Genomic DNA, 8,973 nt, shown 5'->3' with positions numbered 1-8,973 from the left:
GCTTGGGGTCACCTAGCTAGGAGGGCTAGAAAAGGTATTCAAACCAGAGTTGGCTACTTGCATATCCCAGGATCTCAGTGCCCCTTCCACTGCCCCCCCCACCTCCCTGCACCTGCTTATTGCTGACATTTCCTCTTGGAAGACCCACTGGGCACTTCTTCCTCATCTTCTCTCCTAAATCAGCTGAAGAGCCAAAGTCTGACGGAGTCCCATAAGTTGGGAGACCAAATACCAGCCTCAAGGGCCAAGGTGAGGGGCTGAGCGGAAGATGCCCGGCAACTGAGCCAGCCAGCTTGAGATGGGCAAGGTTCTAGCAGTGACTCCACCGCAGGCCAGGCTGGTGTGGTCGCATGGCGGGACGCGGCTGGCTTCTGGACATGGTGTCAGAGCCAGCCTGTCAGCCCTGGATCCCCAACCCCCGGCCGTCTAGTTCTGCTTCCTGGGGACTGAGTGTGCTGGAGCTGTCTCTGGGGCCAGAGCAGTGTGGGCCTCCCTGGAAAAATCTGCTCCCCTGCTGAAATAATTGTGAAAGCCTCCTTGAAGGCAGAGACCATGTCTTTTTGTCATTATCCTCGACTTCAAGCATGGAGCCCAGCACCTCCGGAGCGGGTACTCAGTACTTACCAGCTACAACAAAGCCAAGCACAATGACACTAAATGCCTTTCAGAACCTTGTCCACTTACTGAAATGCTGCCATTCTTCTGAGTCCAGGGCAAACCCCCCTCCCCCAGCAGGGTGCTCTGCTCTTCCCAGCCAATGGCACTCCCCCTCCTCCAAACACGGCGCTGAGCATCCATTGCTTTGTATAATCTGTCACATGGCCGTGAGTGTTTGCCTTTTCACTCCAGCTACTAGGAAGCTCCTCGGGAACCTGACTCACATTGTTGTACCCTGGCACCTTCTGTGCTTATAAATGTGCAGCAAACGCTTTTGATTCCAAGTGTACAATGTCCAGGGATGCCTGGCTGGCTCAGTCCGTAGAGCGTGAGATTCTTGACCGCGGGGTCCTGGGTTCAAACCCCACATCAGGTGGGTGTAGAGCTTACTTGATTAAAAAAAAATGTGTTGTTTTTTTTTTAAAACCCACAAAGTGTACAATGTCCATATTTGGGTAAAGATTTTACTTTATAATGATGACATTGATGTTATTCTTAGTAAATGTGTCTCCTCAGGAAACCACTAGAGGAAAAGGAATACCAAAGCACAGTTCCTTGTGGTTATTATCAGCCAGGGTTTTGCCTTCCAAGTTATCTCTCAGCCAGGGAATTACACATTTGTGTTTGGGTGGTCTTTCTTACTCACTGCTGCCCACCTCCCGCCCCCACCCTTGATCCCTGGGGTCAGGATTTAGGGCTCCATGGATGGGCTGCTTCAGTCAGAACTGGGGGGGATGGTTCTGTACCCATCATGGAAGTAAACATCTGGAGTCTGGAATTTTAGCTGTAGGATTAAACACTGTGACAGCCCGGCAGATAGATTGTCTTTCCTTATCTAGTCAAATGGGCCACCTAAAGAGAATCTGTACTCTGTTATTGTTCTGGAGAAGTGGGGGGGGGCTTTTCCCTTTCCCCCTAATTGATATGCAGTATCTATAGAATTCTCATGTCCAAACACCTGAGATGTGTAACCTAACAATTATTTACATGCAGAAAAAGCAAATAAACCATGAAGCTGCCCCAAGGTTATTAAAACAAAGGAGAGAACTAGTTTCTGATACTCACTAGTTTTGGATAGGAAATGCCATTCTTTTTTTTTTAATTCTTTTTTATTTTTTATTTTCGGAAACACCATTCTTCCAACATCATTTACAATAGTCAAGAGGTGGAATTAACCTAAATGTCAATTGGATGAAGAATGTGTGGATAGGGACGCCTGGGTGTCTCAGTCAATTAAGCGTCCGCTCAGGTCATGATCTCAGGGTCCTGGGATCAAGTCCTGCATCGGGCTCTTTGTTTGGCGGGGAGCCTGTGTCTCCTTCTCCCTCTGCCTCTGCCGCTCCCCCTGCTTGTGCATTCTCTCTCTCTGACAAATAAGTAAAATCTTTTTTTTTTTTTAGATTTTATTTATTTATTTGACAGAGAGAGACACAGCGAGAGAGGGAACACAAGCAGGGGGAGTGGGAGAGGGAGAAGCAGGCTTCCCGCCGAACAGGGAGCCCGAGGCGGGGCTCGATCCCAGGACCCTGGGCTCATGACCTGAGCTGAAAGCAGACACTTAACGACTGAGCCACCCAGGCATCCCTAAATAAGTAAAATCTTAAAAAAAAAAAAAAAAAAAAGAATGTGTGGATAAAGAACATGTGGGGTATACATCCAATAGAATATTATTCAGCCTTCAAAAGGAAGGAAATCCTGCCGAATGCTACTACATGAACTCGTACTTCGGGACACTATGCTAACTGAAAGAAGCAGGTAACAAAAAAACAAATACTGCATGGTTCTACATATGAGTTATGTAAAGCTGTCATGCTCTTAGGCACAGAAAGTAGAATGCTGGTTGCCAGGGGTGGTAGGAGGAGGCGGGGTGCAGGGAGGTTCCTGTTCAGTGGACATAGAGTTTTAGTTTTGCAAGATAAAAGGTTTTAGAGATCGTTGCATGAGAGTGTGCATATATTAACCGTCCTGTTCTGTACACTAAACATGGATTAAAAGGGCAAGTTTTATGTTATATGTGTTTTATCACAATAATAATAAAAAAGCACCATTCCTGGGTCACAACTTTGTCCCAGGGATTTCCTTGGTAAAATACAATACCCATTCAGTGGGTGTTGTTTTCCTTGCTTCATACATGGAGGAAAGGAGAGGTCCGGAGACGTATTTAAGCCCATGGCCACCTGACTTCAGCAGCCACGCTTTCTACCCATGCAGCCTACTCTTCCACCCCCAGGTGGGATGGGCCTGCTGACCGTCACTCTCCAGGTAAGAGCAGTGAGTTGGGGGCATGAGGTCAGACAGGTTTCTCTGGTTTTGCAAAGCCAGACTTTCCATGCAAACCACCTCCCCACCCCTATCAATGGTGACCCAATATATGTTCCCCCACTTCTTCCTTTGGAATAGAACCCCTGGTTTTCAGCTGGTGGCTTGGCCAACAGAACTAAAGACTTCTCCCTGAAGGTAGTTGTGGACATGTGACTAGATTCTGGCCAGTGGGATGTAAGCAGAGGTCATCAAGGATGACTTTTGAGAGGGGTCCTTAACACAGGGGCACACCCTTCTTTAGTCCTTCCTCCTTCTGCAGGCTGGAATTTTTAAAACTTGATGGCTGGAGCTTGAGTGGCCACTGTGGGTCCTGAGGTAGAATCAAACCTGAACCTATGATTCAAACCACAGCGTGTTGATGCTGTCATGTGAAACCCTGGCACACAGTGAGCATATCTGAATTATCAGTGCTGCATGTGCTGTTTGTGGAGACATCTGAAGGCATCCCACTGGTGCTGACATGTGCAGTGTGACCCTGATCCTTCAGGGCTTATGGATGGATGAAATCACAAGGCATTTACCGATTGGAAGCAGAGGTCCACTAACTTCTCCCAATGTCCCATTCATTCCTTCAGTAAGTATTAACTGTGAGCCTACTAGCTGCCAGGCCCTGTTTTGGCACTGGAAATAGAGTGTCAAACAAGACAGAGTCCCTGTCCCCTCAGCACATGCGCTCTTATGGACTGATACTGTCTTCCTTCCATTTTCTACCACGTGATATGAAATGTCCCAGTATATGTAAAGGGTGCTGGGGAAGGACTAAAATGTGGGAGGGATTTTGAAATGTGACCAAGGAGGAGCAATTTTCTTTTGCCCCAGATTTCTCCAGAATATCTATTTTGCAGGGACATAGGGGGAAGTTCCTGCCTTGGCACATGTTGGGTGGGAGGGCCAACAATATGAAATCAATAAACTCCCCTAAGATTCCACCAACTGGGCCAGTTCTTTACGTTTCTCTGGGGCCCCAGAGGGCCCCAGCTACCAAACAAGGATTCCTGGTAGCAGTCATGGCAAATGTGGTAAGTTCACTAGTGGGGACCTATATTCTCCAAACTAAAATCACGTTACAAGGTCTAAGAAGATCCCATACCTATGCGGTCCATGAAAACAGAAAGGTTTTGAACTCAGAACCCTACTAGTATATAGATTGGGACCCTATGACATGTACCATATTATCCAGGCCCATCATTCTAAAATCCTGTTGCTGCTAAAAATTACTAGAAACCCAGCAGTCCATTCTAGCACTATTCATGATAGCCAAGATGAAGGAACAACCTACATATTCGACAGATGAATAGGTAAAGAAGGGGCGCCTGGGTGGCTCAGTCGTTAGGCGTCTGTCTGCCTTCGGCTCAGGTCATGATCCCAGGATCCTGGGATTGAGTCCTGCATTGGGCTCCCTGCTCAGCGGGGAGCCTGCTTCTCCCGCTCCTTCTGCCTGCCACTCTGCCTACTTGTGCTCTCTCTCTGTCAAATAAATAAATAAAATCTTAAAAAAAAAAAAAAGAAGAGGGGCGCCTGGGTGGCTCAGTCGTTAAGTGCCTGCCTTCAGCTCAGGTCATGGTCCCAGGGTCCTGGGATCGAGCCCCGCATCGGGCTCCCTGCTCAGCGGGAAGCCTGCTTCTCCCTCTCCCACTCCCCCTGCTTGTGTTCCTGCTCTCGCTATCTCTCTGTCAAATAAATAAATAAATAAAATCTTTAAAAAAAAAAAAAAAGAATAGGTAAAGAAAACGTGGTGTAGCTATATATATGATGGAATACTAGTCAACCTTAAAAAAGAAGGGAATTTTGCAAAGGCAACAACATGGATGGGCCTCGAGGACATTATGCTGAGTGAAACAAACCAGACACAGAGAGACAAGTACTGCATGATTCCACTTCTCCGAGGTATCTAAAATAGTCAAGCTCTTAGAATCCAGGAGTGGAATGGTGGCTGCCAGGAGCTGGAGCGAGGGCAAATGAGGAGTTACTAATCAACTGGCCTAAAGTGTCAGTTAAACGAGATGAGTAAGTTCTGGAGATCTGCTGTAAGACATTGTGTCTGTAGTCAAAACACTGTATTGGCCACTTGTAAATTTCTGAAGAGGATAGATCTCATGTTAAGAGTTCTTAGCACAGTGAAATAAAATAAAATAAAAATCTAGCAGTGAGCCAACAATTTATCTAGACGAAGCTAGGTGTTCTGATTAGTGCTTCAGAGAAACTTTCATTCCATCTGGGCAGATATAACAAGGGAAAATGAAGGGCACATTTGCTGTTGGGGAGGCTTTCGGTCTGGTGGGGAATCAGACATAAAATAACCACAACCGGGGCCCCTGGGTGGCTCAGTCGGTGAGCATCTGACTTGGGCTCCGGTCACGATCCCAGGGTCCTGGGATCAGCCCGGCATCTGGCTCCTCACTGAGTGGGGAGTCTGCGTCTCCCTCTCCCTCTGCCCCTCACCCCTGCTCGTGCTCTCTCTCTCTCTCTCAAATACATAATTTTTTTAAAGATTTCATCTATTTTATTTGTCAGAGAGAGAGAGCACAAGCAGGGGGAGTGGCAGGCAGAGGGAGAGGCAGACTCCTCGCTCAGCAAGGACCCCAACTAGAGACTCAATCCCAGGACCCCGGGATCACAACCCCAGCCGAAGACAGACGCCCGACTCACTGAGCCACGCAGGCATCCCTAAATAAATAAAATCTTAAAAAACAAAACAAAACACCGTAACTGCACAAGGCAGAAGGTTCAGCTAAAAGGGCAGGTAGAGCTAAGTTTGGAAGGCCATGAATGCTGTGCTAAAAACTTTGGACTACATCCCTTTTTTTTTTTTTTAAGATTTTATTTATTTATTTGTCAGAGAGAGAGAGAGAGAGAGCACACGAGCAGGGGGAGTGGCAGGCAGAGGGAGAAGCAGGCTCCCCGCTGAGCAGGGAGCCTGATGCGGGACTCCATCCCGGGACCCTGGGATCATGACCTGAGCCGAAGGCAGAAGGTTAACCAACTGAGCCACTCAGGTGCCCCGAGGGAGAGAGAGTCTAAAACAGACTCTGTGCTGAGCCGGACTCAGGGGCTGGATCTCATGACCCTGAGATTAAGACTTGAGCCCAAACCAAGAGTTGGAAGCTTAACCGACTGGACCACCCAAGTGCCCCAGGACTACGTACTTTTTAAGAAGGTCTAACCTAGAGGTGCCTGGGTGGCTCAGTAGGTTAAGCGTCCAACTCGTGATTTGGCTCAGGTCATGATCTCAGGGTCCTGGGATAGAGCCCTGCGTGGGGCTCCATGCTCAGCGTGGAGTCTGCTTGAGATGCTCTCTCCCTCTCCCTCTGCCCCTCCCCCTGCTTGCACACACACACTCTCTCTCTCTCTCAAATAAATAAATAAAATCTTTAAACAATTTTAAAAATATGGGGCACCTGGGTGGCTCAGTCATTAAGTGTCTGCCTTCAGCTCAGGTCATGATCCCAGGGTCCTGGGATAGAGCCCCACGTTGGGCTCCCTGCTTGGCGGGAAGTCTACTTCTCCCTCTCCCACTCCCCCTGCTTGTATTCCTGCTCTCACTATCTCTGTCTCCGTCAAATAAATAAACAAAATCTTTTTAAAAATAAATTAATTAATTAAAAAATATGTAAATGGAGTCCAGAGGTATCATTATCCCCTTGAGATGTACACCAAAACACAAAACAACACAAGACACAGATTTTTCTGGAAAGAGTTACCCATAACTTCCATCACCTTCTGAAAAAAAGGGTCCATGATCCAGTAAAGGTTAGAAAGTACTAGGGAGCCATCACAATTTGGAGCAGATGAAGGATCTGAAGTTTGTGTTGTGGATTCACCCTCTGATGGAGCCGGCTGGGGAGTGGGGTGGTTAGGAAGAGTTTTCAGAGGCTGATACAAACCCCCAAGAGGAATATTCAGCTGGCAGGGGAATGGAGAAAACAGGACCGTCTGAGAGGTAGCATGCACAGGATTTAGGGCAATTGGATGAAAGTGGCATAGGAAAAGAGAGGTAAAGGTTAGAATTATGGCTAGGATTCTAAGGAAGAAGATATAAAAGAAATGGTGACTGACTTTTAAATGACACAATTGCTTTTTTATTTATTTTTATTTTTGTTTTTGAGGTATAGTTGACATACTATCTGCATAATTTCTTTTAATCTGCCTTCGAGACAGAAGGAATATTTTCACAAATCCAGCCCAGGGTGCCTTTCAAACCACAAGCTACTAGGCAGTTTGCCAGAATTTCGTTTTAGCCTATGGTGTGTTTTGATAGGAGAGTCAGATACACTATTCTCATCCTCTACATCATGTGATTCTCATCCAGAAATTCTGTAAGATCCTAATGGCTTGGCAAAAACCCTAGAGTTACCTGTTTACGTATAGGAAGATGGTGTTTCAGTGGGTCACCTCAGAGCCTCCCCCACCTTTGTAAAAACAAAAGGTTGGGTGCCTGGGTGGCTCAGTTGGTTAAGCGACTGCCTTCGGCTCAGGTCATGATCCTGGAGTCCCTGGATCAAGTCCCGCATCGGGCTCCCTGCTCAGCGGGGAGTCTGCTTCTCCCTCTGACCCTCCCCCCTCTCATGTACTCCCTCTCCCTCATTCTCTCTCTCTCAAATAAAAATAAATAAAATCTTTAAAAAAAAATACAAAAGGTTTCTCCTACGGTTCTATAGAATCAAGCCATGTGGGACAGGTTATTCCAATCTCCACAACAGATAAGGAAGGGTGAAGAGGACTCCAAGGTTTTCAGCTGGAGTAATTGTGTTATGATTTTATTTTTTTTAAAAGAGGTTTTATTTATTTGACAGAGAGACACAGCGAGAGAGGGAACACAAGCAAGGGAAGTGCGAGAGGGAGAAGCAGGCTTCCCGCCAAGCAGGAAGCCGGATGCAGGGCTCGATCCCAGGACCCTGGGATCATGACCTGAGCCGAAGGCAGACACTTAACGACTGAGCCACCCAGGTGCCCCTTGTGTTATGATTTTAATGGTGAAATAGAATGTAAGGAGAGAAGCAGGTCTGTGGGAAAGGTGAGGGTATGATAATCAAACTGGGTTTGGGCAAACTGAATCCAAGGTATCTCTGAGACATTTTATAAAAGATTTATTTATTTATTTACTTACTTACTTACTTACTTAGTGGGGAGCGTGCAGAGGGGCAGAGGGAGAGAAAGAATCTCAAGCAGACTCCCCACTGAGTGTGGAGCCTGACTCTGGGCTTGATCCCGTAACTCCAAGATCATGACCTGAGCCAAAATCAAGAGTCAGACGCCCAACCAACTGAGCCACCCAGGTGCCCCCAAGGTATCGCTGAGACATTTTATCAGCTGGGAACATTTTGGTTGTGCGTGACAGCATCCTGAAACCTGTGTGAATAGAAGAGGGATTGTGTTGGATTATATAACTAAAAACTCAAGAGGTCCTACTGCAGGTACGGCTGTATCAGGTTCTCAAATGATGTTATCAGGCATCTGTCTCTCCCCATCTCTTGCCTCTTTTTTCTCTATTATGTTTTCATTTTAGACGGATTCTCCTCCACGTTGCAGCAGTTAGGCCCACCAGCAGTTTCCAGCTTACCTGCTAACAGCATAACAACCCCAGCCACTGTCCCAAAGGTTCCAGCCAACATCTCGGGCCTGATTCTGATGGACTCTGACTGGATACCCACCCTTGAATCAATCACTGTCATTTAATTGACTAAATCTGCTGTGGTTGACAGTCTCTGAGTTGGCCCTTTGGTGATGGTACTTCCTAGTATTTTTTTTTTTTAAGATTTTATTTATTTATTTGAGAGAGAGAATGAGAAAGAGAGCACATGAGAGGGGGGAGGGTCAGAGGGAGAAGCAGGCTCCCTGCCGAGCAGGGAGCCCGATGCGGGACTCGATCCAGGGACTCCAGGATCATGACCTGAGCCGAAAGCAGTCGCTTAACCAACTGAGCCACCCAGGCGCCCTACTTCCTAGTATTTGTACGTTTGTGTAATCCCCTCCTCCGGAGTAACTTACTTCTAA

The sequence above is a fragment of the Neomonachus schauinslandi genome, chromosome 11, assembly GCF_002201575.2.
Source record: "Neomonachus schauinslandi chromosome 11, ASM220157v2, whole genome shotgun sequence".
In the NCBI taxonomy this organism is placed as follows: Eukaryota; Metazoa; Chordata; class Mammalia; order Carnivora; family Phocidae; genus Neomonachus; species Neomonachus schauinslandi.
The sequence above is the reverse complement of the archived record's forward strand: the minus strand, read 5'-3'. Positions refer to the sequence as shown.